This window comes from Peromyscus eremicus, chromosome 20, assembly GCF_949786415.1.
Source record: "Peromyscus eremicus chromosome 20, PerEre_H2_v1, whole genome shotgun sequence".
Classification (NCBI taxonomy): Eukaryota; Metazoa; Chordata; class Mammalia; order Rodentia; family Cricetidae; genus Peromyscus; species Peromyscus eremicus.
This window is the reverse complement of record NC_081436.1, coordinates 15,009,698-15,019,965: the sequence shown is the minus strand read 5'-3', so window position 1 is coordinate 15,019,965 and position 10,268 is coordinate 15,009,698.

Here is a 10,268-nt window from a genome sequence, read left to right as displayed (position 1 = left end):
CAGGTGCTGCCATGCTGTGTTGTGATCAACACTGCTCACACCCACGCGGGGCAGACAGGGTGAAATCAGGAGCTGTACAATTATTTACCAAAGTGCAGACTCCAGACTCCAGAGCTATGATTAAGGAACAGACACTAAGAAGGAGGCTTGTGGGAAACCGACACAAACCATTGAACACTCAATTGCCTCTGATTGTCAAACCCCAGTGATGTGTGTGCCTGTGCACACCTGTGATGTGAGTCAGGGACATAAAGGCTCATGGCGGAGTCCCAGGCTGCTCTACTTCCTAGCCTATGGGTCTCAGAACCAAGCTGGTATCTGGAAGGCTCCTGGCAGAAGCCCAAGACATCCCACCCCCTCATCCTCATCCTGGGGTCTCATAACCAAGCTGGCACCTGGGCAAAAGTTTGCAAGCCCCCACCTCCTGGGTGTCCGGCTTCTAGGGGAACAGAACATACCTTAATAAGAAGGGTGAGGGAGTTGTGGAGAGTCCCTGGGCTAAGAGGGGCCATGGGGAGATGGAGGCTCTGTGCACACAAGCCTGTTTCCAGGGTGAACCATGAGCAAGGACACCTGCACACTCACTGGCGTCATGGCATCACAATGATGATCAGATGTGCAGGCAGGGGTACAGAGGCTATAGGGATGGCAGAGAGCTGGCTGTTCACCTGAATTTCTTGCATCTTTACTGCGGTTTGATGCATGAGCTGTCTCTTTTTCTTGCTGTCTACCCGTTTGCTCGATGGGCAGAAATGGTGCTGGTGCAAAGAGCTGGTTCAATTCCCCCCTCCCCCCACAGACACCTGCTGCAGAGGTCTCGAGGTTTGTCTGTGCTGCTGTTTGTTCCATGGCTACACATTCCCCATCATCTCTCTTTCTCAGGTTCTGCCTTGCATTACTCACCTGGAGAATGGGAAGCTGTGGCTGTATCATTGTTATGTAGCCAGCTTTCTGATGGGGATATGTGTCATTTGCACACAGTCACCATCACGAGCCATGTGCCATGAGTACCAGTCACCTTGCCTTCTTACACATGCACAAGCTTCTATAGACAGTTCTAAAAACCACTGGGCAGAAGGGGCTGCAGGCTTCAACATTCAACAAACACATACCTTGTCCCTGAGATGTCTCTTCCCTCTGGGTTTGTATCTTGATTTCTTCATGGAACCTTCTCTGACCTGTCTGGGGTAGTCTTAACCTTCATATACTAGGAAGTTCCTCATCATGTGTTCTCTTTTTCATCTTGGTCTGTGCATGTTGAGTATGCAGAGACACTCACTGAATGAATGAACCAAAGAGATGACCCAACTGGAGTCTTGTCCACAGCCTCTGAGGAAGCATGTTCTCCCAACCTCTTATCATCCTGAATTTTATGAACCTGTTGAATTTTGCCATTTGACAGGGGCCTTATTGTTACTAATTAGGATGTATATTAATAGACTGGTTGGTTGCATTATGCCTTTATTGGACATTCATATATATTTATGCAGATTTCCTAGTCCTATCTCATTATTTTTGTTAGCTATGATTTGGAGGGGGTGCTAGAATTCATGTCATAAGGCATAAATGGATAGATGAATGATGGGTAGATAGATAGATAGATAGATGATAGATAGATAGATAGATAGATAGATAGATAGATAGATAGATAGACAGATAGGTAGGTAGGTAGGTAGGTAGGTAGGTAGGTAGATAGGTAACAAGTAGATAGATGACAAATAGATGATAGATGAATGTGGAAGGATTTTTCTTTGGCCTGCCATCTCACAAATAACAACACATAGACTTATATTAATTATGAAAGTTGGCCTATAGCTTATGCTTGTTTTTAAGTAGCTCTTATAACTTAGATTATCCCACTTATATTAATCTACATCCTGTCATGTACTGGCCATTCTGCTTCCTCCATGTCTCCTCACATCTCTCTCATGTGCCTAGATTCCTCCTCCTCTTCCTTTCTCTTCCCTGAAATCCCGCCTATATCTTCTACCTAGCTATGGGCCATTCAGCTTTTTATTACACCAACATAGCAATACATTTTTACACAGTGCACAAATATCCTACAACAGATGAATGGAAAGGTAAATAGATGATAGATATTCCTAGATAGATGACAGACAGAAGATAGATAGATAGACAGACAGACAGACAGACAGATAGATAGATAGATAGATAACAATTAGGTGATAAATATATAAATGATTGATAGATAATAGATGATAGTTGTTTGATTATAGATAGATGATTAACAAATAGATGACTGATTGCTATATGACAAGTAAATTGCTAGATCATAGGTAAATAGTTGATAGAAATACAGATAGATAGATAGATAGATAGATAGATAGATAGATAGATAGATAGATAGATAGACATGATAATTGATGGAGATAGTAAATCAATAGATGATAGATACAAATATAGAAAGATAATAGGTTATAGATGATTGATAAATGATTGATAGATGACTATATAGAAGGATAGATAACAAACAGATATAAATGATAAAGCCAAGAAATTGGTAGGAACCAACCCATTCAATGTTCATATACAACAAAATTAAAATGGATTTATAAGTTATACATTTGATTGTGGTTATGTTAATGATTTTCTTATTGTCTTTAAATATTCTCTGAGGGGTTCCATATGCAATAATAACTATAATAACTAAATATATTCAAAATATTTAAACATTCTGGAATCAATTAGAAGTTCTCTATTGTGTTAAGAGACAGTGAATATTTTAAAGGTATTTTAATCAGGCTTTAAAAACATGTTTCCTGCCCACTTGGCCTGGGTGGGTAGAAGACAACCACAGACACACCTGGCATCAGGTGCCATTATGGTGAGTGAAAACATGGTGGAGAAAGAGAGATGGGGGAGAGGCAGGAAAGTTCATGCACTGTAGAGAAAAGCAAATCTGAAGAGGAGAAGGCAATGGGGAAATAGGCTGATATGGGTGGCTTGCTTGCCACTCGGGGCCGTGATGAAGTCCTGGCTGGAGCTGCTGCCAAGGGCCATGTCTGCTGTAGCTAGACTCTGTGTTGCTGTCTATGGCTCCTGTTATTACCAAAGGCAGTGCATATGCCCAGGGTCTGGGCCACCACCTGGGGCCATGTTGGTGTCCAAAGGCTGTGCCATCACAGGGGCCATCCTAATCTGAGTCGTCTGTGCTGCTACCTGGTGCCATGGTGACATCTGGCCTGAGCTGCTGCCAGGGCTGTGTCTGGGTCTGTGGCCCTACCACAGCCAGGGTCTGTGTTGATGGCCATGGCTCATGTTGCCACCAAAGGCCAAACAGATGCCTGGGATCTAGACTACCACCTGTGGCCATGTTGGTGTCCAGGGCCACACTGCCATCAGGGCCATGCTGATCTTCATGGCCTGTGCTTCCACCCAGAGCCACGGTAACATCTGGGCCCAAGCTGCTGCTGAAGGCCAATATCTGGCTCCATGGTTCCTCTGCAACCAAGGTCTTTGTTGACATTCATTGCCCGTGTTACCACAGGATCCATGCAAACCATGTATGTTGAAGTCTGAGGGCCATGCTGAGGCAGCTCCCCCAATTCACTGGCCCTAAGACAGTCGTGACCCTCACAGGAGAGCTGGCCCCATCCTTTGCTGGCCCTGGGAGAGCTGGCCCTGATGACACTAGCCAGGAGAGCTGTGCCCGCCCCTCATGGGAGAGCTAGCTCCTGCATTTGGGAAAGTTGGACCCATCCCTTACCATGACCATGAGGGAGCTGGCTCTGCCCCTTGCCAGAGGGGATGGTCTCAGTGGCCCAGACTGATTAATGCAGCTATAACCCAGGCAGGGCTTTGAATTGGCCCACGCCAGCATCTACCCCATCTATGACCTGCTGGGGCACATTAAGATACTAGTCAGGGTAACAGGGTAACAGCAGGATCTCTGAGAGGAGTTTTGGTGAAGGTTCAGCATTGATGGTGTACCAGAATCCAGAAGCCTTGAACCTGACCAACAACTCATTACACAATGAACATCTGCAGGTAAAGCTGTTTGGACAAAAAGGCATACTGCATGACACACCACAGCTCCCAAAGCCATAAAGACAAATGAAGAGGTGATGAAGAGGCAGGAAAGACAGAAATGAAGTGAGTTTTTGTTTGTTTGTTTGTTTTTGTTTTACTTTTTGTTGTTTCTTTTTGTTTGCTTTTTAATTTTTTTTTTACTTTTTATTTTATTTTTCTTTCTTTTTAAATTTTCTTTCGGGGAGGATGCTACAAAGAGAAGGGTGGATATGAAGGGACTGAGAAATGAGTGGGATCGGGGTGCATGATGTGAAATTCCCAAAGAATCAATAAAAAAAAAAATATGTTAAAAAAATAAAGTAGTGGTTCTGAACCTTCCCAAAAAAAAAAAAAAAAAAAAAAAAAAAAAAAAAAAAAAAAAAAAAAAAACCAGAACAGAAGAGAAAGATCGTGTTTTCCACTGAATTTTCCTCTCAATCACATCCTATGAACTAACCCCATCAGGACCAAGTCCCCTTTCTCCTTGTGAGGATAAGCGAGCCTTTTATTGCTGTTGACAATGAGCCATCAGATGCTCCTTCAGGAACCTGTAGAGATGGGGATGTGCTGGAGCCTCATGGCCGCTGTTCAAATGGGTCCCTCAAAGACTTCTCAGAGAATGGCTTCAAGAAGCAGACCCCAAGGTAGATCATCAGTAACACTGTACACCCAGGCTGGACCTGAAGGCAGGTTCAAATGCCATCTGTAGCCAATCCATCCAGCAGACAGTCACAATGAGCCATGGGTCTCATTCTGCTCACAGTGAAACGTGCAGCTTCATTTCCTAGAGGTGTAAAGATGTCCACACTGGGGTGAGCACACACAAGTCATTTCAAAATAGGGTTCTCGAGGGCCTCACGCTTCTCCTATGAACAAGGAAACTCTATTCAGAAGTCTGGCAATGGTCAAAGGAGATGAGATGACTTCTGCTCACTATCTACTGGTGGAAACCCCCTAATGAATTCTCAAGGGTGGGGGAAGTCATGTTAAGACTTTGACATGAAAATTTGAGGAGTTAGGATATAAATCTGTACCAGCCTGCTCCAGCCCCTAATTGTCCTTCCCCCAAGATTCCAGAGGTAGCTTTTTATCCCAGCCTGAAGTCCCACCTGAATATCACTTGGATCTTTTTGTCACCACAAGAAGATGTGTCACTGGGTCTCCTCCCTCTTCTCTGCTTCTTTTTCTCATGCCCTTAGAGGCTTGTGGGAATTTCTAACATAAAACAAGGATTCTGAGGAAACACGTCCCAACTAAGTTGGCTTCCCCAAGAAGGCAAAGTTGTTTTCACATGTAAAGGGAATCCATTAAAATTATCATTTATAAAAGAAGTGTTATTAAGATAGCTTTGGGGCACCTCAGCAGATGCAGAAATAATCATTGGAAAACTCAACAGCTGTTGTATTAGACACTTGCCTTGTTGCTGTGATCAAATACCTGGTGAGAAGAAACCTACAAGAGAAGAATTAATTCTGTCATGTGTTTCAGGGGATACAGCCCACCCTAGCGGGGAGGCAGGATGACAGGACTAATTTACAGCTTTAGCTGCAGCTGTAGGAAATTGCCGACTTCTGGGCAGATCTGAAAGCAGAGAGATGAACACTTTATTCAAAGGCCCAGCCAGTAGAATGGAGTCACCCACATCCAGTGTGTATCTTCCTTCCTCAGTTAATCTTCCCAGGAAACGGCACTATCATGTGTCTCCTAGGTGACTCCAAATCCAATCACATTCACAATGAAGACTGAGCATCTCAACCATTCATGACAAAAGCCTAAGCCAACTCTCAAGATGGGCACTTTGTCTAGAAAAAGCAAAAGTGTAGACAGAGTGGCCAGACCAAAGCATAGGACCCAGCATGCCTCCTGCCTTACTGCAGACCAGGGGGAGGCAGAGATGACTGCTCAGCCCCTAGTCCACAGCAAGTACATACAGCCAAAACTGGAAGTGACTCAGTAGGAAGGAGAAGGCAGGGTCATCTGATAGGAAGGCTCAGTGTGGCAAAGAATTTCCATTGTCTTAAGCTACTACTAAGGCACAGCTTAAATGATAATCTCGACAAGTGACAGGTGGGTCTAAAACTGAACTAGGAAACAAGCAATCCCTACTTCACACCATGCGCAATGACCTCATGAAGAGGTCTTTCATCTGGTGAAAGCCAGCCATAACAGATCCCATGTTCCCTGTTGCAGTTATGCTATTTCTTAATCACCTGCTTTGCCCGTGTGCCTTAGACAGGAGTTAGTTACCAGCCTTGTGGTGTCAGTTCTCTGCTCTGTCTGCCCATCTCTGCTGTTGCTCCTCATCCATTCCTTAATGTCTGCACAAGTTAATGCTGCTGTCTCATGGCCAAGAACACCGAAACCTCATAATAAACCTGGAAAGCGGGTAATGAGAGCCATAGAATCTTTTCTAAATTGCTTGGGTTGCCAGGTGATTCCCCTACTCCTGCACTGCATGTTCTAGTTTTTGGCTCTTCACTCCTGGGTGTAGATAGTAGATTCCATGAATTTTATCTTGTTGGGTGTCAAATTATTTTAGAGGTGACAGATGGTTCCTCACTAGGTGCAATGCTGAATATTTTTTTCCATTCCTTTTGTTTGTTTGTTTGTTTGAGTTTTGAATTTTTCTCTGAGATGCAAGTGAGTTACAAACTTCAGAACACACCAGAATGTTGTAGAGGCTGGTACTAGAGTTCTTGTCACTGAGGCAAGATCTTCCCTGGGCACTCTACCCAGAGCCCTGTGAACTTCAACTTTCCAGCTCGAATTGGGAACCAGTACTAATACTACCCTGAGCGAGAAAGTATCATCTGTCTTTCGAAACTCCTCCTCCCTTGTTCATCATGGACTTGCTTAAGTGTTGGAGAGAGACCCTCTGCAGGCTGACTTCTCTCCTCGAAGCTCACACCTCTAAAGACTCATGATCTGTGGATTCTAGATGCTTGGCTTCTTCAAGGCACGAGTTCATCTTCTTCATAACAGGCTTCTATCAGGTTCTACCTGATTCTCACCCAACTCATCCTGCCCATAGCCTGAAGGCACTCCAGACAAGAGCCAGGTGTATTTGTGAGACACTTAAAATATGTAGTGTGTGTGTGTGTGTGTGTGTGTGTGTGTGTGTGTGTGTGTGTGTGTGTGTAGGTCAGAGGACAATGTGCAAGAGTTGGCTCCCTCTACCATGTGGGTTCCAGGTATTGAACTCAGGTTATCAGACTCAGTGTCAAGGGCCTTTGCCCACTAAGCTATCTCTCCTGGCAATTAGGTCAGATTTTTGTCACTGTAACAAATGCCTGACCAAAACAACTTCAGGGGAAAAAATGATTCGTTTTGACTCACAGCTTCAGTAGTGTTCATGGCAGCTGGGTCTGCTGCGTAGAGCTTGAAGTGAGACAATGATGGGATATAGCATCATAGCAACAGGACCATGATGGAATATAGCTATCCACTATGGCAATCAAAGTGAAGAAAGAGAGAAAGAGGCTAGGGGCCAGACACCTTTAATGGTACACCCACAATGACCAACTTCCTTCCATCAGACAGACCCCACCCTTTAATTTCAGTCATCTTCCATAATGCCATCAAAGTGTGACTCCGTCAGTGTATTCTGTCCCTGGATGAAGTCAAAATCCTCATGCCCCAGTCGTTGCAATAACACCACCTCAGCACATAAACTCTCAGGGTCATTTCTTCTCTTTCTTCTTTTTTTTTTAATTAAAAAAAGTTTTTCATACAATATATTTTGATCATATCTTCTTCTCACCCAATTCCAGATCTTCCCACTTCCCCACCACCCAACTTCATGCCCTCTGTCTCTCTTTTTAAACACAAAGCAACAACAACAAAACCTCTACAAAAACAAAAATCAAAATGAACAAGCAAAAGACCAGTAAGAACAAAAAAATTGCCCAAACAAAGCAAAATAAGATCAAAAGTCCAAAAAAATACCACTGAGTTTGCTTTGTGCTGGCCAACTGCTCTTCAGGGTTGTTTCTGAGACAAACAACAGTGGGAGTACCTTAGAACTCGGCTGATCTCTTTTTCTTTGGGGGATAATTGTCTGATTTCCAATGTTTTGAAAACTGTGTCCCATCTAATGTCTCTGTTTGCTGCTTGTTTATTTATTTATTCCTTCTCTAGGCAGGACAGTAAATCCCCGTTTTTTTTTTATCTTGTCTCAGTACTGTTTTAACTGAAACAAGTGTCTATCAACCACAGAATGTATAAATACAGTACACATACAAATAGAAATACAAGAATGAAAACACTTTATCTACTCAGAGTGAATGAATCCCCCAGAAAATGCACATTTGAAAACAGGGGTCAGGTCAGAGAATTAAATATAGTTCAGGGTGGCAAAATAAAGAAGTGTGTTGTTTTGGGGATGGGGCATCTGTAGGAGACACGTGGTGTCAACACAGAAGTGGAGCGTTGTTCCTCAGCCTGACTGCATGGCAAGGAGTGGGATTCTGAGGAAAGGGCATCGATGGCTTCAGTGCCCTGCAGACAGTGTTTGTTAGGGGGAATGATGGGTGGCACAGACATTCATGACCAATGTCTGAGACACTACTTAAAACCTCATTGCTGTCATGTGTATATATATAAACACTTGCCATGTTATCCACTTGAAACATTGCTTTAAAATTAAAAAGAATTTCTCTGAAGGAAATTTTGCTCAAATTGGAAGAAGACAAAATTTTACCCATTTGTTAATTATAGGAGAAAAATCCTAAAACAAACCCATTTAATGGCTGAAGTTAATAGAAAAACAAAATAAAAATGCATAGAAAATTCTAAGTCATATCACACAAAATGGCTTAAAAACCAAAGATCAGCATGAAATAGGGGATCCATGATGAGACATTGCCATCTCAGCTCATGCCACCACACGCCTGTATGACCTGGGTTCCTATCTGACTGTGTCCTTATGTCTTCCTCGTCCTGCATGGTCACGCTCCTACACTATCCTATACAGTGTGTGAGGCAAAAACATGAAGAGGGGGCATACATACATAAAACCACAGTGTGGGACACTCTAACCTGTGTGGTTTTGTACTTGTTGAAACCAACAGACACAGATGAAATTGGAAAAGTCCTAAGCCATCAAGAAGGAAAAAATGTATTTTAACTTCACAGGAGAGATTTTGAAAATTAAATAATATGCTATGCCTATTGTTCAGACAAACCACAGTTCAATAACCTGTGACTCAGTTAGACAGAGAGTGGTCTCTGTCAAAGTACCAGCAGAGGCTGATGCCAAGACAACCAGACCTGCCCAGACACAAAAGCTTGGACTGGAGAGAGAAAATGTCCCTTATTCAATACTGATTTAAGATCAGAATCAATGTCACAATTATGATTTACTAAGAAAATAACTCATCTGAAAACTTGGGGGATGGTATCAAAACTTTATTTGGGTTAAATTTCATTGCTTTTATAACTAGCCTCTTCTTTTTAAAAAAATGCAAAGTAAAATGAGCATTAAACCTAAGAAATTAGAACAAAACCGACTCCCAACCAACAGAAAGCAGGAAGAATTTAATTAACTCAAAAGCAGAGAGTACTGGCTCGGGAGTGGAATGCCGTGGAATAATTAAGTCCAGGAGTCTTTGCTCAGGAAAAGCCAATCAAATGGAGGCATCCCGTCAATTCTAATTAAGAGCAGCAACTCAGCAAAGAGATGTGAGATACAGGGAGTCCGCAGGCTGAGGGGGGCTCTATGTTATTTATACACAAAACATGTGTAACTGAAATTGGCCATTAGGGGGGCAGATACAAATTGTACAAATTATCCAAGAAAAAAGTCAAGTCCGGAGATAGCAGTGAGAGAAGATTCTTAATGATGATAGCTCAAGAACTGCTAGCTGGGGACCAGTTACCTCCTGCAGGCACAGACCTCAGGCAGGTCTGCCATCTTGTGTGGGAGCATACAGAACTCTCTTCCATGGCCATCAACCCTAGGTCTCAGTCTGGCTCCCATTGCTACAACTGAATACCACAGGCTAGGTAATTTATATGGAATAGAGATATTCTGGGCAGAGTTCTGAAGGCCCAAGAAACACAGGATCAAACAATCATCCAGTGAGGTCAGGCTGGAGGCCATTGTAGAGTCTAGACTCTACCAGCACAGAGCTTTGTGTGGGAAGACTGAAAGTTTGATCCATCCTCCTTCTAAAGTCACAGCCCCTTGGACCAGAGCCCTACTCTCTCAGTCTCATTTAACCTTGATCACCTCCCTAAAG